Source organism: Siphateles boraxobius, unplaced genomic scaffold, assembly GCF_051911475.1.
Source record: "Siphateles boraxobius isolate OS27281-9 unplaced genomic scaffold, OSU_SipBor_1 6, whole genome shotgun sequence".
NCBI lineage: Eukaryota > Metazoa > Chordata > Actinopteri > Cypriniformes > Leuciscidae > Siphateles > Siphateles boraxobius.
The window spans coordinates 7,049,889-7,072,532 of record NW_027509186.1 but is presented as its reverse complement, the minus strand read 5'-3'; the positions used below and the strand labels follow the sequence as shown (position 1 = coordinate 7,072,532).

Sequence of the window (22,644 nt, the reverse complement as noted above, 5' to 3'; positions counted from 1 at the left end):
TTAATAGCCCAATTTTGGCAGCAGTTTTTGCTTACGGCCATACCACTTTGGGCACGCCCGATCTCGTCTGATCTCGGAAGCTAAGCAGGTTCGGGCCTGGTTAGTACTTGAATGGGAGACCGCCTGGGAATACCAGGTGCTGTAAGCTTTAAAAAAATAAAAAAATAAAAAAACAGTCCCTGAACTTCTTCAAAAAGCCTTAAAAAGTCTCTGAGATTCTTCAGAAAGCATGAAAGAGTTTGAGTTTTTTCAAAAGTTCTTCTTAGTTTTCTTCACTAATGGTCTAACCTTTTAAATAAGGCCTGGTTAGTACTTGGATGGGAGACCGCATGGGAATACTAGGTGTTGTAATCTTTTTTATGAAAAAAAAAGAGTCCCTGAGCTTCTTCAAAAAGCCTTAAAAAGTCTCTGAGATTCTTCAGAAAGCATGAAAGAGTTTGAGTTTTTTCCAAAGTTCTTCTTAGTTTTCTACACTAATGGTCTAACCTTTTAAATAAGGCTTGGTTAGTACTTGGATGGTAGACTGCATGTAAAGTCTCTGAGATTCTTCAGAAAGCATGAAAGAGTTTGAGTTTTTTCAAAAGTTCTTCTTAGTTTTCTTCACCAATGGTCTGACCTTTTAAATAAGGCCTGGTTAGTACTTGGATGGAAGACCGCATGGGAATACTTAATGTTGTAAGCTTTTTTATGAAAAAAAAAAGAGTCCCTGAGCTTCTTCAAAAAGCCTTAAAAAGTCTCTGAGATTCTTCAGTAAGCATGAAAGAGTTTGAGTTTTTTCAAAAGTTCTTCTTAGTTTTCTTCACTAATGGTCTAATCTTTTAAATAGCCCAATTTTGGTAGCAGTTTTCGCTTACGGCCACACCACTTTGGGCACGCCTGACCTCGTCTGATCTCGGAAGCTAAGCAGGGTCGGGCCTGGTGAGTACTTGGATGGGAGACCGCCTGGGAATACCAGGTGCTGTAAGCTTTAAAAAAAATAAAAAAAATAAAAAGTTTCTTCAAAAGTTCTTCTTATTTTTTTTTCACTAATGGTCTAACCTTTTGAATAAGGGCTGGTTAGTACTTGGATGGGAGACAGCATGGGAATACTAGGTGTTGTAAGCTTTTTTATGAAAAAAAAGAGTCCCTGAGCTTCTTCAAAAAGCCTTGAAAAGTCTCTGAGATTCTTCAGAAAGCATCAAAGAGTTTGAGTTTTTTCAAAAGTTCTTCTTAGTTTTTGTTTCACTACTGGTCTAACCTTTTAAATAAGGCCTGTTTAGTACTTGGATGGAAGACCGTATGGGAATACTTGGTGTTGTAAGCTTTTTTATGAAAAAAAAATAAATAAAAGAGTCCCTGAGATTCTCCAAAAAGCCTTAAAAAGTCTCTGAGATTCTTCAGAAAGAATGTAAGAGTTTGAGTTTTTTCCAAAGTTCTTCTTAGTTTTCTACACTAATGGTCTAACCTTTTAAATAAGGCTTGGTTAGTACTTGGATGGGAGACCGCATGTAAAGTCTCTGAAATTCTTCAGAAAGCATGAAAGAGTTTGAGTTTTTTCAAAAGTTCTTCTTAGTTTTCTTCACTAATGGCCTAACCTTTTAAATAAGGCCTGGTTAGTACTTGTATGGAAGACCGCATGGGAATACTTGGTGTTGTAAGCTTTTTTATGAAAAAAAAAGAGTCCCTGAGCTTCTTCAAAAAGCCTTAAAAAGTCTCTGAGATTCTTCAGTAAGCATGAAAGAGTTTGAGTTTTTTCAAAAGTTCTTCTTAGTTTTCTTCACTAATGGTCTAATCTTTTAAATAGCCCAATTTTGGTAGCAGTTTTCGCTTACGGCCACACCACTTTGTGCACGCCCGATCTCGTCTGATCTCGGAAGCTAAGCAGGGTCGGGCCTGGTTAGTACTTGGATGGGAGACTGCCTGGGAATACCAGGTGCTGTAAGCTTTAAAAAAAAAAAAAAAAAAAAGTTCTTCTTAGTTTTCTTCACTAATGGTCTAACCTTTTGAATAAGGGCTGGTTAGTACTTGGATGGGAGGCCGCATGGGAATACTAGGTGTTGTAAGCTTTTTTATGAAAAAAAAAAAGAGTCCCTGAGCTTCTTCAAAAAGCCTTAAAAAGTCTCTGAGATTCTTCAGAAAGCATCAAAGAGTTTGAGTTTTTTCAAAAGTTCTTCTTAGTTTTCTTCACTAATGGTCTAACCTTTTAAATAGCCCAATTTTGGCAGCTATTTTCGCTTACGGCCATACCACCTTGATCACGCCCGATCTCGTCTGATCTAGGAAGTGTGAGGTGGCAGTTGGGAGAGAGAGGCTCTCCCATGGTCTCCAATTTTTTTGTTTGGAATATTTTGTTTTGTGTATTGGATATTTTTGTTTCCTAAACTCCAAGCAGTTTATCTGCTTGGAGAACATTTTTTTGTCGGAAAATGGACAGATCTCATGGTAAAGACCCAGGAATGGTAAGAGGAACACGGAAAATTTTGGATCCACATGCTATGGACAAAGGATTACGTGAAGGCTACGGATTACATAAGGAGTTTGGAGGACAACAAAGCAGCAGGAACAGCACAGATTATCTAAAAGAAGCAACAGTGGTGATGGATTTAATGGACAATATAGATATTAAAGTTGAGGATATTACCAAAGGAGTGACGGAGAAAGTCGGCTTTGGAAAATTACTGGCAGTGAGGCCTAGGCATGGCTTGGAATATGAACTGACAATGACTGGTGTGGATGTCTGTGATATGTGACCAGTCACAGAAACCAGGGACACAAGTCGGCAGCACAACTTTCGAGCAAAATGAGAAAGAAGAGTTTTTTTTTCAAAATTGGTGATTTTCAATTTTTTGGAGAATCTGTTAATTGAAATCACGAAGAAGCCTCTCCATGTTTGAGATAGCAGTATTGGTATATTTAAAAGCTTACATTTTGAGGTTGAAATCGGCTTGTTTTCGGAGATTCTAGCATGCAGTAGGGGCGTGGCGTGTCATTGTCTGTGTGTATTTCCATACTGAATAACCCGACGCTTTTGCCCCCGCCCTCCAAGTCAACCACATGGCTACTTATTATGCTGTGCTCTGGCCGGCTCTCTCTGATATCAAAATTCAATGAAGATGGATGCCGCAAAGATTGTCGCAGACGAGATGAACCGTCTGGCAGTTACACCGAAAATGTTTTCGCCGCACTTCGTGGGCTCGGGAAACTGAACCGGAGGTATGGGCGCAGCGCGCTCGCCCTCAGTGCTTCAATACGGCGGCTCGGCTCGCTGACAGCGGTTGCTGGCTGTTTCATATGTGACGGAGAATCGAAATAGAGGATGCAGTGATGAAGGCCTGCCGTGCGTGTTTCTGAAATGTAAGTTAAGCTTCATTTGCTCTTTAGTCGTTATTTAAGATGCTGAACCTGCTGATGATATAATGTGCTTGCGGACATTTCATTTGTGTGTGTATACGCACATAAGAAAGTGGTGTAAAGAGATTTGCAACAGTAATTTGAGGAGGTGAAATGTGATTATTTGGAAAATTGCAGAAATGACTGCTTAAAGAAAAATGCCAGCAGGCATTTGCCTCCTACATAAACTTTAATATTGTTGACATTTTGGGCACACGAGCGTTGCGTACTATTTGCGCTATATGTAGGCCTATGGCTTATTGGTCTTTGTTTGTTGTTGCTGGTTTTGCGTTATATGTATATGGCATATTGGTCTTTGTGTGTTGTTGCTGGTTTTGCGTTATACTGTATGTATATGGCATATTGGCCTTTGTGTGTTGTTGCTGGTTTTGCGTTATATGCAGGCTATATGGCATATTGGTCTTTGTGTGTTGTTGCTGGTTTTGCATTATATGTATATGGCATATTGGTCTTTATGTGTTGTTGCTGGTTTCGTGTTATATGCAGGCTATATGGCATTATTGGTCTTTGTGTGTTGTTGCTGGTTTTGCGTTATATGTATATGGCATATTGGTCTTTATGTGTTGTTGCTGGTTTCGCGTTATATGCAGGCTATATGGCATTATTGGTCTTTGTGTGTTGTTGCTGGTACGTTGCAAATAGAGGGGCAGCACAATTGTTTTTCGCCTAGTGCGGCAGAAGTGCACTCATTCGAAGTGTAAAAAAAGCTGTAAAGCACATGGAGGAGCTTTACAGGGGGTATGGCTTATCTAAATGAGATGTAAATGAGCCCTATTGTCACCCCCAGCAGCAGAGACAGGTGAGAACTGCACAATCTTTAGAGCTCGTTTTCTCCTCTTTGAGCTTTTTTAAGTGCCTACTTTAAAATGGCCACAACTTCTCCAAATATTATCAGATTTCCACATGTTACACATCGTTGGAAAGCTTGGATATTACACTCTCAGAATCTATGAATAACTCAAAATGCCCCAGAACCGACTTGTGTCCCTAGTTTCCGTGACTGGTCACATATATTGATGGACGGTTTGGAAATCAAAGCACAACTCTGCGAGGTAAGGAGGTTAGAGGCAAAGGAATACACCGTTTCTTTTCTTCACCTGCCTGCTTATGTTGAGGATAAAATAATTGAGGACAAACTGAAAGCATGGGGTGTTACACCCATAGCAAAACTGAAGAGGAGGCTATATCCTGGGACATCAATAGCAGACAGCACAAGGTATGTTAAAGTCAGGTTTCCAAAAGAGATAACTTCATTTCCGTACAGTACTACATTTGAAACAGCGGATGGCTTGCAGCACTTCAGGGTGATACATGATGGACAGGTAAAACTCTGCAGAATGTGTATGCAGCCTGGGCATGTTTTTAAGGATTGTCCAAAATTCACCTGCTTTGTATGCTCTGAGCAAGGACATTTTGCAAAAAATTGTGTGGCTGAAAGATGTATGGATTGCAAAAATGTGCTCATGAAATGTAATTGTGCTACAGAAAGCGAGAGTGGGAATGTCATTGAAGAGACAGAAACAGGAAATATTAAGAGTAGTGTGGTTGAATTGAAGGAGACAATGAGGGAAGAAAACAATGGTTTTGAACCAAAAGACTGTGGAAAGGGGTGTGGACAAAACAATGAGAAAGGAGAAGGAAAACAGCTTGGGGATATGGAAAAGGTGACTGGTAAACCTGAAATGAGTGAAGGAATGACATATGAATTGAATGTGAAAGATGTTGACATTGACCAGGTAAAGGTGCTGGATGTGTCAACTATAAAACCCAGAAGCAAAGAAAAGGGAAATGTTAAAAATAAACTGAAAAACCAGAGTATGGTAGGACATGTGCTAAGATATGAGAAAATTCCTAATTTAAAGCTTGTGCTAAAAAAACAGAGGTTAAGAAGGTCTGATTTAGAAAAAAATGTGAAGCGCTTGTCTATGGAAGATAAATATTAGGAAATTTAAAATGTGCTATATTGTGAAGGATATGCTATATTGTGAAGGATATGGGAAATTGAAATTAAGATATATGAAAACTGATTTTTTTTGTGTTTCTTTAGTGTGAATGTGAATTTTTGGAAAAATTACTGTTTTTCTTTTTTTTTTTTTTTTTTTAAGTAAAATATAAAAATGAATGTTATGGGAATGGCAAGGGAAGATGTAAATGTAAAATGAAACTAATTAACATGTAACATTTTGTTAAGATGTTAATTGCATGTTTTATGCATAAATGTACTTTGTATAGTTTTTAAATGTAAAACTTTAGTTTTTTAAAATAAAAAATAAAAAAATAAAAAAGCACGCCCGATCTCGTCTGATCTTGGAAGGTAAGCAGGGTCGGGCCTGGTTAGTACTTGGATGGGAGACCGCCTGGGAATACCAGGTGCTGTAAGCTTTTTAAAAAAAAAAGAAAAAAAAAGAGTCGCTGAGCTTCTTCAAATAGCCTTAAAAAGTCTCTGAGATTCTTCAGAAAGCATGAAAGAGTTTGAGTTTTTTCAAAAGTTCTTAGTTTTCTTCACTAATGGTCTAACCTTTTAAATAGCCCAATTCTGGCAGCAGTTTTCGCTTACGGCCATACCACCTTGGGCACGCCCGATCTCGTCTGATCTCGGAAGCTAAGCAGGGTCGGGCATGGTTAGTACTTGGATGGGAGACCGCCTGGGAATATCAGGTGCTGTAAGCTTTAAAAAAAAATTAAAAAAAAAAAGAGTCCCTGAGCTTCTTTAAAAAGCCTTAAAAAGTCTCTGAGATTCTTCAGAAAGCATGAAAGAATTTGAGTTTTTTCAAAAGTTCTTCTTAGTTTTCTTCACTAATGGTCTTACCTTTTAAATAAGGCCTGGTTAGTACTTGGATGGGAGACCGCATGGGAATACTAGGTGTTGTAATCTTTTTTATGAAAAAAAAGAGTCCCTGAGCTTCTTCAAAAAGCCTTAAAAAGTCTCTAAGATTCTTCAGAAAGCATCAAAGAGTTTGAGTTTTTTAAAAAGTTCTTCTTAGTTTTCTTCACTAATGGTCTAACCTTTTAAATAAGGCCTGGTTAGTACTTGGATGGAAGACCGCATGGGAATACTTGGTGTTGTAAGCTTTTTTATGAAAAAAAAAAATGAGTCCCTGAGCTTCTTCAAAAAGCCTTAAAAAGTCTCTGAGATTCTTCAGAAAGCATGGAAGAGTTTGAGTTTTTTCAAAAGTTCTTCTTAGTTTTCTTCACTAATAGTCTAACCTTTTAAATAGGCTAATTTTGGCAGCTGTTTTCGCTTACGGCTATACCACCTTGGGCACGCCCTAGTGGAAGCAGGAAGTGGTACAGCTAGGAGAGTGAGAGCAAACAAAGAGAACTGTGAGTTTGAGAACTATAAACTGAAGCCGTGATTTGATTATAACCTTTTCAAAAAGGGGAACTTGTGTGCAGTGGAGCTATTTACTCCCCAAACAGCGCTTGCTGTTTGGGGATAAATACTTTAAGTACGGAGATGGTGACAGCGCTGGATGACAAAATGGAGGTGGGAAGAGGCCTGCAAAGAAAGAGCTTGAGAGAAAAAAATGAAGAACTGGATCAAAGAGGAAGGAATTATGAAAAGAAGCTCACAGTGCTAGTGCAAATAGAAGGAGAAGAAAGAATAACAATGATGGAGTTGTTGAAGAAAGTGAGAGAAGAATGCGGAGTGGTGATTGGGTGTAGATACAAAACACCAAAAGAATACGAGTTGACAATGGAAGAGGAAAAAGGAAAGGAAAAGTTACTTGACGGATTGAGGATAAAGAAAAGTAGAGTGATGGCGAAAGAGGTGGACTGTTTGGAGATGGTGGTCTCGTTCCTGGGTCTGCCAACATACATTCAGGATGAGGAGATTCTGAGCAAGCTTTCGGAATGGGGAGTCAAAGCAGTCTCAAGAGTGAAGAGGAGAATGTGGCCGGGAACTGAAATCGCCGACGGGACAAGGTTTTTAAAAGTAAAGTTCAATGAGGAGGTAAAGTCACTGCCGTATTCCACAAAGTTTGAGACATTAGGAGGGGTGGAGCATTTTAGGGTAATACACGACAGGCAGGTTAAAGTCTGCCGTTTGTGTATTCAGCCAGGGCACATTGTCAGAGACTGCCCTGGCTTCAGATGTTACAAATGCGACAAGCAGGGACATTACGCAAGAGAGTGCAAGGAGGTGAATTGCAGTATGTGTAATATGCAACCTGGGCTGTGTGTGTGTGAAACGCCGGCGGAGATGGATGAGGAGTCAGATCTGTACGAGGTGGACGAGGAGGTGGAGAGCGAAGGAGAGGAAGGTGCAGCGATTGGAGAAGAAGAGAGAACAGGCTCATGGAGTGGAAAAGGGAGAACTGGGGAGTGGAGAGCGACCGAGAGCGTGAGCAGTCAAGAGGAGGAGGCTCCAGGGCAGAGGCGGAGAGAGAGAGAGAGAAAAAAGAAAGAGAGGGAAGAGGTACCTGGTAAGGAGATGGCAACGAATGACGTGGAGTGTGAAGATGGAGAAGGGGAGACAGCAAAAGGCGAAGGCGAGAGCCAGGAGGGTGATAAAACGAAAAGGCAAGGAGAAAAAACGCGGACGGAAGGAGGTGGAGGAAAGAATGAGGTGCCAGAGAGTCTTGCTAAAGCCGATGAGGAGGAAATGGACACAAGTGAAGGGCAAAGAGTGCAGAAGAAAAGAAAGAAGAAAGAAAGGGTGGAGCAAAATGCAGAAAGTAAGTGCTTGGATGGATCAAAATGAGTGTTAATGTTTTAAAAGCCATATTTTTTGCTATGTGGGGAATTATGAACATTGCTTGTCTGAACAGCAATGGACTACGAGATGGAAATAAGTTGGAGAGTGTGAAGAGAGTACTTAAAGGTGATATACTCTGTCTACAAGAGACACACTGGTCTGATGACATAATGGAAAAGATAAAAAAGAGATGGCAAGGTGATGTTTTTGTCAATCATGGTAATGCAAAAGCACGTGGTGTGGCAACCCTGATAAAAGAAGGGAGGGTTAATAGTGCGAAGGGAGTATATAAGGATGGTAATTGGAGAATTTTAGTGACTGAATTTGTGTTTCAAAATGAGCTCTTCAGGCTGATAAATATATATGCGCCAAATACAGAAAATGAAAGAAAAGAACTATTCAAAGAAATTAAGCCGTTGTGCAAAGGAAATTGTATAGTTGTTGGGGACTTTAATGTATGGTGCACAAGACTGGACGCTTCATGCAGCGCAAACTTTAAGTCTGATGTTTCCAGAAAATTTTTAACGGAGTGGATGAATAATGAGGACATGGTTGATGTTTGGAGGGAAGAGAATCCCTACAAAAAAGAATTCTCCAGAAGACAAATGGTGATGGGGGTTTTGAAGCAAAGCCGTAAAGATTTTTGTTTAACCAAAAGGGAAATGTTAAAATATGTTAAAAATGTTAAATATAAGTTTGTAGGGTTGAGTGACCATGCTATGATGATGGTAAAGATGGGTGTAATCAGGGAAGAGAGGGGAGGGGGAATCTGGTGTTTGAATGCTGACTTGCTAAAAGAAGAGGCGTATAAAGAAAACATTCGAAAATGCATAAATTATGAAATGCAAAACTCATTATTTGAAGAAGACATATGTGAGTGGTGGGAAAAAATGAAAGAGAAAATAAAAAAAGGAGTATTAGATATGCAAAACAAAGGGATTTTATGAGAAGGAGTAAAGTTGAGGCAATGAAAAATGAACTGGAGAGGGAAGCAGAAAAAATAGAAAGAAATCCAGAGCAAGATAAAGAGAGGTTTGTGCGGATAAAAGCAGAGATAGAAGAATCTGAAAATGAGAAAAGTAAGGGTGCAATGATAAGGAGTAGAGCGCAGTATGCGTTAGAGGGAGAAAGAAGCACAAAGTTCTTTTTGAACTTAGAAAAGAAAAAACAGAGGAAAAAGCATATAACAGAACTGGAAAACGAAAAAGGTGACAAGATTACTGATTATGTGGAGATAATAAGTGAAGTAGAACAGTTTTACAGGGGACTATTTAAGAAACAAGGGGTAAAACAGGAATGTGTAGAGGAAGTTTTAAATACTGTGAGTGTGAGGCTAAGTGAAGGGGAAAAAAATGAATGTGAAAGAGATATAGGCATCGAAGAAATAAAAGAAGCTATAAAACAGACAAAAAAAAAAAAAGCCCAGGCTCGGATGGATTAACGCATGAATTTTATAAGGCCTTTATAGAGAATGTAGCTCCAATACTGTGGAAGGTTTATAGAAGTATGGAAGAGGGAAGGGAAATGCCGGAGTCTATGGGGCTAGGAGTAATCACAATATTATATAAAAATAAAGGGAGTCCAATGAAGCTAGAAAATTATAGACCGTTAACTCTCTTAAATACTGATTATAAAATTCTGACAAAAGTATTGGCAAATAGGATAAAAGAGGTTGTTGGGACATTAGTATCACCAAGCCAAGCTTATAGTATAAAGGGAAGAGACATCACAGACACAATTTGCACAATTAGGGATGTAGTAGAAGGGATGGGGAAAGATCGAAAAGGGGGATTGATTTTATCGATAGACTTAAATAAAGCTTTTGACAGGGTGGAACATAGCTTTATAGAACAGGCAATGGCGAAATTTGGTTTTGGGGATAGGATGCAAAAGTGGATAAAATTAATATATGAGAATGCTAAAAGTTGTGTAAAAGTTAATGGGATATTAACTGACCCCTTTCCGTTAGAGAGGTCAGTTAGGCAAGGCTGTCCGCTGTCAGCATTATTGTACTCAATAACAGCCGAGCCGCTGGCGATACTTATCAAAAAAGATGAAGAGATAAAAGGTATCCAAATACCAAATGGGGGATTGAGTGTAATACATCAATATGCAGATGACACTACGTTTACGGTTAGGGACATAGAGAGGATAAACAAAATAAGGAAACAGATAGAAAAATATGGGAAAGCGTCAGGTGCAAAAATAAATGTGGAAAAATCAGAGATAATGAGTATAGGAGGAGTGATGGTTGAAGGGGCTGATGTTCCATTTAAAATAACGAAAGACTTTATAAAAACTTTATGTAAATATAGGAGAGGATGTAAAAGAGGCAAGAGATGCAACATGGTCGGGAGTGCTAAATAAAATCAAACAAGTATTACAGTTTTGGAGACTAAGAGAATTAAGGCTAAGAGGCAAGGTGGTAGTGGTTAATTATTTATTGTTAACTAAATGTAATTATGTGATGGGAGCAATTGATTTACCTGACTGGGCGTTAAATGGAATAAAAGAGGCTGTGAATACTTTTGTGTGGGGTGGGAAAGGAGTGAAAATATCATCAAAAACATTAATTGCAGATTACATCGAGGGGGGTTTGAGGTTGATAGATTTAAATGTAAAAAGGAATGCAATAAGAGTTAAAACAATAAAAAAGTATTTATATGGCAAAATAGAATATGGATGGAAGGGGTATATGAGAAAATATTTAAATGAAGGTGTAGGTTGTGGTGAAGAAGGGTTGTTCATGGTGTTAAAAAAGCCAATGATAGAAAAGCTGCCTTTATTTTATCAAGAAGGGTTTATTGCATGGGCTGAGTTTGTGGTGAATGTAAACTATGAATGTGAAAACATAAACCAAGTACACAATCAGCCAATATTCCTGAACCCAAGAATAAGGAGGGGAGGGAAAATGCTCTACAACAGGCTATTCATGAGAGCGGGGGTAAGGAAAGTAAAAGACTTGGCATACGAATATGTGAAAGGTTTCTTACCAAATAGGGCAATATATGATTGTGTGGTGGGGTGGGATGATGAAATTGAGGAAGCAAAAGTGGATGGTGAATGTGAAAACATTAAAAAAAGCCTGCCTGAAAAGTGGGTAGAAGGGATTGAAAGAGAAACTGCCAAAGTGGGATATTGGGGAATCCCTGAAATGTATATTGTGGAAAATGAGGAAAAAAAGTTTTTGCGGGAAATAAATGTGAAAACGATATACAAAATAATGGTGAAAAAGGAAATCAAAATGCCTGCATCAGAGGCGGTGTGGCCAAGAGTTTTTCCTGGCTTGAAAGAAAAGACAATATGGAGAAACTTAAATGTAAAATATAACGGATTGGACTGTGAGAACTTGGACTTCAAACTGAGACACAATAGAATATACACAAAGGTGGTTATTCATCAAATAAACAAAAATGTGAGTAGAGAGTGTGACATGTGCGAGACAGAGCCAGAAACTCTGATGCGTATTTTCTTTGAGTGCAAGGAGCTTGAGGAGTTACATGCAAAAATGAAAAAACTGATAGAAGATGGAATGGGAAAAGAGGTAGTAGGGGATAAGTGGAAAAAACTGTTTTTATTTGGTGAAAATACAAATTATAAGGATAAGAAGGTGAATTTATGGAATTTAATTTTGAGTAATGCAAGGTATGCAATATGGCTGAGGAGGAATATGGCATACTTTGAAAGAAAGAAAGTGGATGTGATTGATGTTTTCAAGAGTGTTGTTAGAAAGAATGTGTTTACAATGTGGAAATACCTAAGCAATGATGAATTTGAAAGAGCATTTGTAGAAGAAAGTGGATTTATAAGTACAAAAGAAGGGTTAAGTTTAAAATTCTGAGAAGAAATGTGGCTAAGTTGGTTAATTAATTAATTATTATTATTTTTTTATTTTTTTTATTTTTGTATCTTTGGTGTTTTTTTTTGGAGTGATGTAATATGGCTTAAATTCAAAGTATATGCTGTAAATGCTAAAAGGATCTAATATGAAATAAGTTTGAGAATATTAGGTATGAAATATGAGTTATGTAAATATTAATTTTGTACCTTTTGATAATAAAAAAAAAAAAAAAAAAAAAAAAAGCACGCCCGATCTCGTCTGATCTTGGAAGGTAAGCAGGGTCGGGCCTGGTTAGTACTTGGATGGGAGACCGCCTGTGAATACCAGGTGCTGTAAGCTTGTTAAAAAAATAAGAAAAATAAAGAGTCGCTGAGCTTCTTCAAATAGCCTTAAAAATTCTCTGAGATTCTACAGAAAGCATGTGTCACGGTAGATGTATTCGCTGGTTCCTTCTAGTCTTGTGTTTATGTTGTTGTATGAGTGCACGTGTGCAAGGGGCGTGTCTGTATGTCATTACCTGATCCACTCCAGCTGTTCATCATTACAATCACCAGCTGCAGTTCATCTCACCACGCTTCTTAAACTCACCGCTGTTCTCTCACCTTTGTCAGATCGTTGTTTGATGTTCCCCTGTCTTCTGGTTCGTGTTCCTGCCTGGTGTTTCCTGTTCGTCGTCTTCCGTGTGGATTTGGATCGTCTCACCGTTTGTCTGCACGTCACCGGTATTGACCATCGAAGTCCCTGCGTCACCTATCTCCACCTGGCTCACTGCACCCTGGACTTGTGTGTTTTGTGCTAAAATAAATATTGTATTATACTCGCGATTGCTTCCTGTGTTTCTGCTTAACATGACAGAACGATCTGACCATGGTATGGAAGCAGCGAGCGCCTCGTCATCCTCACTCGAAGAGTTCATCCATCACAGCATCCGTAGAATGGACTCGCAAGAGAAGGAGATTGGAGATACGGGCCGTGCAGTTCAAGCCCTGGTGACGCAGGTGTCCGAGCTCACCCAGCAGATCCAGCGCCTACGACCTCCCACTGCGCCACCCACACCGGCCGTTCCTCCCGCATCATCAGGAAGCCCCTCCCAGTCAGAACCCCGGCTACCCACCCCAGAGGCATACTCAGGTGAACCGTCATTTTGTAGAGCCTTTTTGACTCGATGTTCTATGCACTTTGCCCTGCAACCTCACACTTTTCAGACCGAGCAAGCCAAAGTGGCGTTTGTGCTCACGCTATTGACTGGGAGAGCGGCACTCTGGGGAACGGCGGTGTGGGAAAACCAAAATCCATGCTGTGCCTCGTTCCAGACCCTCGCCGCCGAGATGAGACTGGTTTTTGACCGTGCGGTCACTGGAAGAGAGGCGGCCAGAACATTGGTCGAGCTACGGCAGGGAAGAAGATCAGTGTCCGAGTTTTCCATCGAGTTCCGGACCTTGGCGGCAGAGTGTGGATGGAACGAGGAGGCGCAGTGGGACATGTTCCTGCATGGGCTGGCTGACCACGTCCAGAAGGAGATCTACGCCCTGGATCTTCCCACTACCCTCAACGGACTCATTGATCTGGCCCTGCGGGTGGACGCTCGGCTGTCCAGAGTCGAGCGTCGAGCCACGCCCACCCGCACACTTGAGGCAGCCAACGGGCTACGATCCAGCGGCAGGGACGTGGTCAGCCCCGTCTACGATCACGAGCCCATGCAGGTGGGTCGAGCTCGGCTTTCCCGGGAGGAGAGGGAGAGGCGGAGGTCCCAGGGCCTTTGCCTGTACTGCGGAGGAGCCGGACACTACGCCTACAACTGTCCGGTAAAAGGCCCAGCCCGATAGTAAACATGAGGCTACTATCGGGTGGGATCTCCGCCAGGAAGACCTCATCCACGACAAGATCTACCTCCACCCTCCTCTCGGTAAGACTAAGATGGTCAGTCCACCAGCACGATTGTCAAGCACTGTTGGATTCGGGGGCCGAAGGAAATTTCATGGACCATAATTTTGCACGCAGATTTCAGATTCCCATCAAACCCCTCCCACAGCAGATTGCAGTTCATGCACTCAACGGACAAGAACTTCCCACCATCTCATTATCCACTGAAGAAATCACTCTCATCACCTCTGGCAATCACTCGGAAACTATTTCATTTTTTATTCTGGATTCACCCCTGGCACCCGTTGTTCTAGGACACCCATGGCTCATTCAACACAACCCCCGAGTGGACTGGATACATAGATCTGTGCTGGAGTGGAGTCAGGAATGTCATAGGTCTTGTCTCGTCTCTGCTTGTTCGTCTGTACCTGTTTCTGTGTTTCAGGAGGAAGCAGGGGATTTGTCTAACGTGCCCGCGGAGTATCTGGACCTGAAGGAAGTGTTCAGTAAGTCTCGTGCTGCTTCTCTCCCTCCGCATCGTCCCTACGACTGTGCAATAGATTTACTCCCAGGTAAGTCTCCGCCTAAGGGCAAGTTATATTCGCTTTCGATTCCTGAAAGAGAGGCTATGGAGAAATATATTTCTGATTCTCTAGCAACCAAGTTCATTCGCCCTTCCTCTTCTCCAGCGGGGGCGGGGTTTTTTTTTGTGGGGAAAAAGGATGGTTCTCTGCGACCTTGCATTGATTACCGAGGGCTGAATAACATCACGGTAAAGAATACTTATCCTTTGCCGTTGATGTCTTCAGCCTTCGAGAGGTTGCAGGGAGCATCCATCTTCACCAAATTGGACTTACGTAACGCTTATCATTTGGTCCGCATCAGGGAGGGTGATGAGTGGAAGACTGCGTTTAACACCCCTAGGGGGCACTTTGAATATTTGGTCATGCCGTTTGGGCTGTCCAACTCCCCAGCAGTTTTCCAGGCACTGGTCAATGACGTGTTGCGAGATATGATCGATCAATTCATATATGTCTACCTGGATGACATATTGATTTTTTCTGCATCTCTCCAGGAGCATGTGCAGCACGTCCGACGAGTGCTTCAGAGGTTGCTAGAGAATGGGCTTTTTGTCAAGGCGGAGAAATGCGATTTTCATGCACAGTCTGTTCCTTTTTTAGGATACATCGTGTCGTCTGAGGGGATGCGGATGGACCCTGAGAAGATTAAGGCTGTGGTGGATTGGCCAAGTCCAGATTCCCGCAAGGCCCTGCAGAGGTTTCTGGGGTTCGCCAATTTCTACCGGCGATTCATTCGCAACTTCAGCCAGCTGGTCGCGCCTCTGACTGCCTTGACCTCCCCCAGAACTGCGTTCAGGTGGTCCGACACAGCCGAGACTGTGTTCAAGAAACTCAAAGGCCGCTTTGTTTCAGCCCCCATTCTAATTACCCCTGATTCATCACGTCAGTTCGTGGTGGAGGTCGACGCATCAGAGGTGGGAGTAGGGGCGGTGTTATCTCAGCGTTCACCTGTAGACGACAAGATGCATCCTTGCGCGTTTTTGTCCCATCGTTTATCTCCAGCCGAACGTAATTACGACATTGGTAATAGAGAGTTGTTGGCAGTCAAGTTGGCGTTGGAGGAGTGGCGACACTGGTTAGAAGGGTCGGGGGTACCTTTTATCGTCTGGACTGATCATAAGAACCTCGAATATATCAGAACTGCTAAAAGATTGAACTCCAGGCAGGCTCGGTGGGCACTTTTTTTCGGTCGTTTTGATTTTTCTCTCCAATATCGTCCGGGTTCTAAGAACATCAAACCCGACTCACTTTCTCGTATATTTGATTTTTCCGGTCGCCCGTCCACTCCCGAGTGTATTTTACCCGAAACCGTATTTGTTTCAACACTCACATGGGAGGTCGAAGCGAAGGTCAAAGAGGCCTTGGAAGGGGTAACGCCTCCGCCCGGGTGTCCACCGAACCGATTATTTGTGCCGGAGGGCTTACGGTCTGACGTTATCCACTGGGGTCACAGCTCCAACGTAGCTTGTCATCCAGGAATTAATCGCACTGGATTTCTAGTCAAGCAACGATTCTGGTGGCCACTTATGGCTCGTGACATTCGCGATTTTGTTTTGGCTTGCTCTGTTTGTGCCACGGGTAAGTCTTCCAATCGACCTCCAGATGGGCTACTTCAACCGCTGCCGGTGCCTTCGAGACCTTGGTCCCATATCGCTCTAGATTTTATTACCGCCCTCCCACCCTCCCAGGGTAACACAGTAGTTTTAACTGTGGTGGACCGATTCTCGAAGGCAGCACATTTCATTCCCTTACCCAAATTACCTTCAGCTAAGGAGACAGCGGCTACGGTCGTAGATCATGTCTTTCGGTTACATGGCCTCCCGATAGACGTGGTCTCCGACCGGGGACCCCAGTTCGTGTCCAAATTTTGGCGAGAATTTTGTAGATTACTGGGGGCGACGGTTAGTCTGTCATCTGGGTTTCATCCCCAGAGCAATGGTCAAACAGAGAGAGCCAACCAAGATTTGGAGAGAATGTTGCGATGTTTGGTTTCCAGAAATCCTTCGTCTTGGAGTCAACAACTGTCTATGGTGGAGTACGCACACAACACGTTGCCAGTGTCAGCGACGGGCCTATCTCCGTTTGAGTGTAGTGTAGGTTACCAGCCACCAATTTTTCCCAGTCTGGAATCCGAGGTTGCGGTTCCCTCCGCTCACGCCTTTGTCCAGAGGTGTCACCGCACCTGGACTAGAGCCCGGGAGACTCTACTCCAGGTGGGGGCGCGCACCAAGGCCAAGGCCGATCGCCACCGGTCAAAGCCTCCCGTATACGTCGTTGGTCAAAAAGTGTGGCTCTCAACTAAGAACATTCCTCTTCGCACCGTTTCTAATAAACTTGCTCCCAAATTTATTGGCCCGTTTCCTGTCACCAAGATTATTAGTCCGGTGGCAGTCCGCCTCAAACTACCTCCTGCGTACAGGAGGGTTCATTCCGTGTTCCATGTATCTAAAATCAAGCCCGTTTTTCATTCTCACATTAATCCGCCTGTCCCGGTTCCTCCCCCACCGCGGCTCGTAGATGGGGAGACCACATATTCGGTCAACCGTATTCTGGACTCTAGGCGGAGGGGACGCGGATTTCAGTACTTGGTGGACTGGGAAGGTTACGGTCCGGAGGAGAGAAGTTGGGTTCCTGCTAGGGACATCCTGGATCACTCCCTTATCGATGATTACAATCGGCAGGTAAGGGAGTCTGAGAACGCCAGGAGGCGTTCTTAGGAGGAGGGGTACTGTCACGGTAGATGTATTCGCTGGTTCCTTCTAGTCTTGTGTTTATGTTGTTGTATGAGTGCACGTGTGCAAGGGGCGTGTCTGTATGTCATTACCTGATCCACTCCAGCTGTTCATCATTACAATCACCAGCTGCAGTTCATCTCACCACGCTTCTTAAACTCACCGCTGTTCTCTCACCTTTGTCAGATCGTTGTTTGATGTTCCCCTGTCTTCTGGTTCGTGTTCCTGCCTGGTGTTTCCTGTTCGTCGTCTTCCGTGTGGATTTGGATCGTCTCACCGTTTGTCTGCACGTCACCGGTATTGACCATCGAAGTCCCTGCGTCACCTATCTCCACCTGGCTCACTGCACCCTGGACTTGTGTGTTTTGTGCTAAAATAAATATTGTATTATACTCGCGATTGCTTCCTGTGTTTCTGCTTAACATGACAGCATGAAAGAGTTTGAGTTTTTTCAAAAATTCTTAGTTTTGTTCACTAATGATCTAACCTTTTAAATAGCCCAATTCTGGCAGCAGTTTTCGTTTACGGCCATACCACCTTGGGCATGCCCGATCTCGTCTGATCTCGGAAGCTAAGCAGGGTCGGGCATGGTTAGTACTTGGATGGGAGACCGCCTGGGAATATCAGGTGCTGTAAGCTTTAAAAAAAAAATTAAAAAAAAGAGTCCCTGAGCTTCTTTAAAAAGCCTTAAAAAGTCTCTGAGATTCTTCAGAAAGCATGAAAGAGTTTGAGTTTTTTCAAAAGTTCTTCTTAGTTTTCTTCACTAATGGTCTTACCTTTTAAATAAGGCCTGGTTAGTACTTGGATGGGATACCGCATGGGAATACTAGGTGTTGTAAGCTTTTTTATGAAAAAAAAGAGTCCCTGAGCTTCTTCAAAAAGCCTTAAAATGTCTCTAAGATTCTTCAGAAAGCATGAAAGAGTTTCAGTTTTTTCAAAAGTTCTTCTTAGTTTTCTACACTAATGGTCTAACCTTTTAAATAAGGCTTGGTTAGTACTTGGATGGGAGACCGCATGTAAAGTCTCTGAGATTCTTCAGAAAGCATGAAAGAGTTTGAGTTTTTTCAAAAGTTCTTCTTAGTTTTCTTCACTAATGGTCTAGCCTTTTAAATAAGGCCTGGTTAGTACTTGGATGGAAGACCGCATGTGAATACTTGGTGTTGTAAGCTTTTTTATGAGAAAAAATAAAAGAGTCCCTGAGATTCTTCAAAAAGCCTTAAAAAGTCTCTGAGATTCTTCAGAAAGCATGGAAGAGTTTGAGTTTTTTCAAAAGTTCTTCTTAGTTTTCTTCACTAATGGTCTAACCTTTTAAATAGCACAATTTTTGCAGCAGTTTTCGCTTACGGCCATACCACCTTGGTTACGCCGGATCTTGTTAGTGGTACGATCCAGGAAATGAGTTGGCAGTTGGGAGAGAGAGGCTCTCCCATGTGCTCTCTGTTAGTTATTTTCTTGTTTTTTTTATTTTTCAAGTTTGTTTTGTTGAGTTTAAACATCTCCCAGCAGTAGTTTGCTGTCTGGTGAGTTTTGTTAATTTGATTTGAACAATGGACGGATTAAATGCAAAGAAATGGACATGGCAGGAGAAGGACGAAAGTTAATGGATAATGGAGCGGAAAAAAGACGACGAGCTGGACACGGGCGAATGGATTCTACCAAAGTTTATTCTAGAGAGGCGATGGGGATTGTGGATATTGCGGATTTGAGAGATGCAGGAGCGGAGGACATTATAAAAGCGGTGAATGAAAGGATTGGAGAAGGAAAGATTCTGGCAGTGAGACCGAGACATGGGAAGGAATATGAAATAACACTGACAAACAAAGATGACTGCGGGAACTTGGACGAAGGACTGAAGATAAAAGGACAATTGTATGGAATAAGACAACTACTACAAGTAAGAGAACGTGTGGTTTATTTTATACATTTGCCTGTTTATATTGATGACTCAGAAATTGTAGAAAAATTAACACAATGGGGAGTAGCACCAGCATCTGACATCAAGAGAAGAAAGTATCCGGGCACTGAAATTGCAGATGGTACTAAGGGTGAAATTCCCTAAAGAGGTAATATCCCTCCCATATAGCGCAAAATTTGAAACGGAGGACGGAACACAATACTTCCGGATCATGCATGATCGTCAGGTTAAAACCTGTCGATTGTGCACTAATCCAGCGCACGTGTTCAAAGATTGTCTGGAGTTCAAATGTTTCCAGTGTGAGGAACAAGGACATTTTGCGCGGGATTGCAATGCTTTAAAGTGCCCGGATTGTAGAAAGGTGATGGTAAGATGTGAGTGTTTAATAGAGGATCAGGTTGAAATGCAAAATGCAGAGTCAGAGGATGTAGGGAGGCAAATGTTGAAAGAAACTGAATTGGAAAATGTTAGAGAGATTGAGAAAGAAAATGTAGGGAACAAAGAGACTAATGTGGAAAATCAGAAGGAAATGGAGGAGGAGGAAGTTTTGGTTGAATTAGAAGAGACAATGACTTGATATTCAAATTAATTAACCAATCATACCATTGATCAGCTCTACCAAACTACGATGTCTTTTTTTTCCATTAATAAACAAACATTGTTAAGTTGTTTTGATTGATACTGTGAAGCAGCTTTGATACAATCTGTATTGTGAAAAGCGCTATATAAATATATTTGACTTGACTTGACTTGACAATGAGTGAAGAAAACAATGTTTTTGAACCAAAAGACTGTGGAAAGAGGTATGGACAAAACAATGAGAAAGGAGAAGAAAAACAGCACGGGAATGAGAAGAAGGTGAATGATATACCTGAAATTAATGAAAAAAGGATACATGAACTGAGTATAGCATCAATGCAAGAACCTGAGCAAATGTGCAGTGGGGATCTGGGAGAGAGCCCATGGCTCGATGTTGACTTGGACCATTTGACTTTGGTGGATGCGTCTACTATAAAATCCAGAAGTAAAGAAAGAAAAAATGTCACCAAAAATAAACCGAAAAACCAGAGTATAGGAGGACATGTGCTCAGATATAAGGAAATTCCCAATTTAAAGCTTGTGCTAAAAAAACAGAAGTTAAGGAGGACTGATTTAAAGGAAAAGAGAAAAGTTATTGAAAATTATTTAGAGTATGAATCAGGGCCGGCCCTGGCCGATTTGTTGCCCTAGGCAAGATTTTACCTGGTGCCCCATGCATCACAGCCCATTTCGCCCTGTCATTGTGTTCATGATTATTTATCCTATATATATATATATATATATATATATATATATATATATATATAGGCCTACACACACACATTACAGCCTAAACACAAATAGCAAGAGCATTACACCTAGCATTCAAGTCAAGTCCCATTTATTTCTATAGCGCTTTTTACAATATAGATTATTTCAAGGCAGATTTACAGCTTTACAGTTTTGTTGCGTTTATAATTTTGTTCAGTATATACAGCCGCTAGCAAAAGTGTTTGTTTTGCAGTTGATGGCAGCAATCTTCCACTAAACTATGGCACGTTTCATGTTTTCACCATGAATGAAACTGCGAAATGTCTTCTTTAATGTTAATTTTACATAAAACGTTGCTACTTTTAATAAACCTGTAGCCTATATAATTATCATTAATAATTTTGGCAAATAAATTTGAAAATTGCCATATATCCCCCTCAAAACTGCACAACTGTAGAGTAAAACATTAATTAATAAAAGTGATAGTGAATGCATCCAAAAAAACTGACGTGATGGTTACAAATCACACTGTCTGGGGCCTCTGAAGAACTCAGAACAATTGTTAGCTTAAAGTTCAAGGTAAAAATAACTGCCATTAAATTATATATCTTACTACTATGCAATTAGATAAACTGTTCATTCATTACATTACCTCTGTCTTTATCCCCTTTTATCCTCTTCTTTTCCGTTTGGCACTGTAACTATTGCAGAATATAATGCTAATCTAAAAGATGTCATGTAAATTTGGCCATCCGTCACAATCAGGTAACTTTCACCGTGTCTAGACCTGGCGCAAGCTGCCAGGCCCGTTTCTACGGGGTACTTGAGTGTGTTAAGTGCCCTCAAACGAAAGAAATGCTGTCTACATTGGATGCAGCGAGGTGCGACGCTACACAACAAATTACCAACAGTAAACTGATCGCGCGCGCTCTGTTTCTGACGCACTTCAAGCACTCGCTGGGCGGGGGAAGATTGATAAGCCGGACCGGAGTCGGGGGACTTAGTTAAGTTTTTGTGGAGTTTTTTTTTTTTTTTTGCTTTATTTTGTAGTATTTTAAATGAATGATTTTAAAATAGTATTAGTATATAAAATGACTCGTTCACTCATTTGGCGCCCCTATTGAGTGGCGTCCCTAGCATTTGCCTAGTCTGCCTATGCCACGGGCCGGCCCTGGTATGAATAAGACATATGTAGATTGATTTCCCTGTTTTTGATTAGTGTGGTGGAGTTTTTTTTTTTGAAACATTACATGTTTTTCTAAAAGTTTATTTAAAAAAAATGAATGTTAAGAGAATGATAAAAGAAGATGAAATTAACTTAAAAAAAAAAAAAAAAGGCACGCCTGATCTCGTCTGATCTCGGAAGCTAAGCAGGGTCGGGCCTGGTTAGTACTTGGATGGGAGACCGCCTGGGAAAACCAGGTGCTGTAAGCTTTAAAAAAAAAAAAAAAAAGAGTCCCTGAGCTTCTTCAAAAAGCCTTAAAAAGTCTCTGAGATTCTACAGAAAGCATGAAAGAGTTTGAGTTTTTTCAAAAGTTCTTCTTAGTTTTCTTCACTAATGGTCTAACCTTTTAAATAAGGCCTGGTTAGTACTTGGATGGGAGACCGCATGGGAATACTAGGTGTTGTAAGCTTTTTTATGAAATAAAAAGAGTCCCTGAGCTTCTTCAAAAAGCCTTAAAAAGTCTCTGAGATTCTTCAGAAAGCATGAAAGAGTTTGAGTTTTTTCAAAAGTTCTTCTTAGTTTCCTTCACTAATGGTCTAACCTTTTAAATAGCCCAATTTTGGCAGCAGTTTTCGCTTACGGCCATACCACCTTGGGCACGCCCGATCTCGTCTGATCTCGGAAGCTAAGCAGGGTCGGGCCTGGTTAGTACTTGGATGGGAGACCGCCTGGGAATACCAGGTACTGTAAGCTTTTTAAAAAATAAAAAAAAGAGTCCCTGAGCTTCTTCAAAAAGCCTTAAAATGTCTCTGAGATTCTTCAGAAAGCATGAAAGAGTTTGAGTTTTTTAAAAAGTTCTTCTTAGTTTTATTCACTAATGGTCTAAAAGGTTAGGGACTTTAAAAAAAAAAAAAAGCTTACAGCACCTGGTATTCCCAGGCGGTCTCCCATCCAAGTACTAACAGGCCCGACCCTGCTTAGCTTCCGAGATCAGACGAGATCGGGCGTGCCTTTTAAAAAAAAAATGTTATTATCAAAAACATCAATTATTACAATAATTAGCACGTTACATTAAATACATTGGTAATTGCTCAGAACTTGATGTTCATTTTCTTTCCATCATCCACATTTATCAGGTCACAATCCGTTAAAAATATTCTTCAAAATC

General features: G+C 41.2%; 6 non-coding genes across 6 annotated transcripts; all 6 read left to right on the top strand.

Moving 5' to 3' along the window:
- The first annotated feature begins 29 nt into the window (after positions 1 to 29).
- On the top strand, positions 30 to 148 carry LOC143716762 (5S ribosomal RNA). The gene has a single exon (XR_013196223.1). It is a non-coding gene; the product is annotated as a 5S ribosomal RNA (ribosomal RNA).
- A 700-nt stretch (positions 149 to 848) lies between these two features.
- LOC143716778 (5S ribosomal RNA) lies at positions 849 to 967 on the top strand. The gene has a single exon (XR_013196239.1). It is a non-coding gene; the product is annotated as a 5S ribosomal RNA (ribosomal RNA).
- An 838-nt stretch (positions 968 to 1,805) lies between these two features.
- LOC143716766 (5S ribosomal RNA) lies at positions 1,806 to 1,924 on the top strand. Its single transcript, XR_013196227.1, has one exon. It is a non-coding gene; the product is annotated as a 5S ribosomal RNA (ribosomal RNA).
- Positions 1,925 to 5,941: 4,017 nt separating this feature from the next.
- Positions 5,942 to 6,060, top strand: LOC143716757 (5S ribosomal RNA). The gene has a single exon (XR_013196218.1). It is a non-coding gene; the product is annotated as a 5S ribosomal RNA (ribosomal RNA).
- An 11,566-nt stretch (positions 6,061 to 17,626) lies between these two features.
- Positions 17,627 to 17,745, top strand: LOC143716770 (5S ribosomal RNA). The gene has a single exon (XR_013196231.1). It is a non-coding gene; the product is annotated as a 5S ribosomal RNA (ribosomal RNA).
- Positions 17,746 to 22,110: 4,365 nt separating this feature from the next.
- Positions 22,111 to 22,229, top strand: LOC143716688 (5S ribosomal RNA). The gene has a single exon (XR_013196151.1). It is a non-coding gene; the product is annotated as a 5S ribosomal RNA (ribosomal RNA).
- The last annotated feature ends 415 nt before the right edge of the window (positions 22,230 to 22,644 follow it).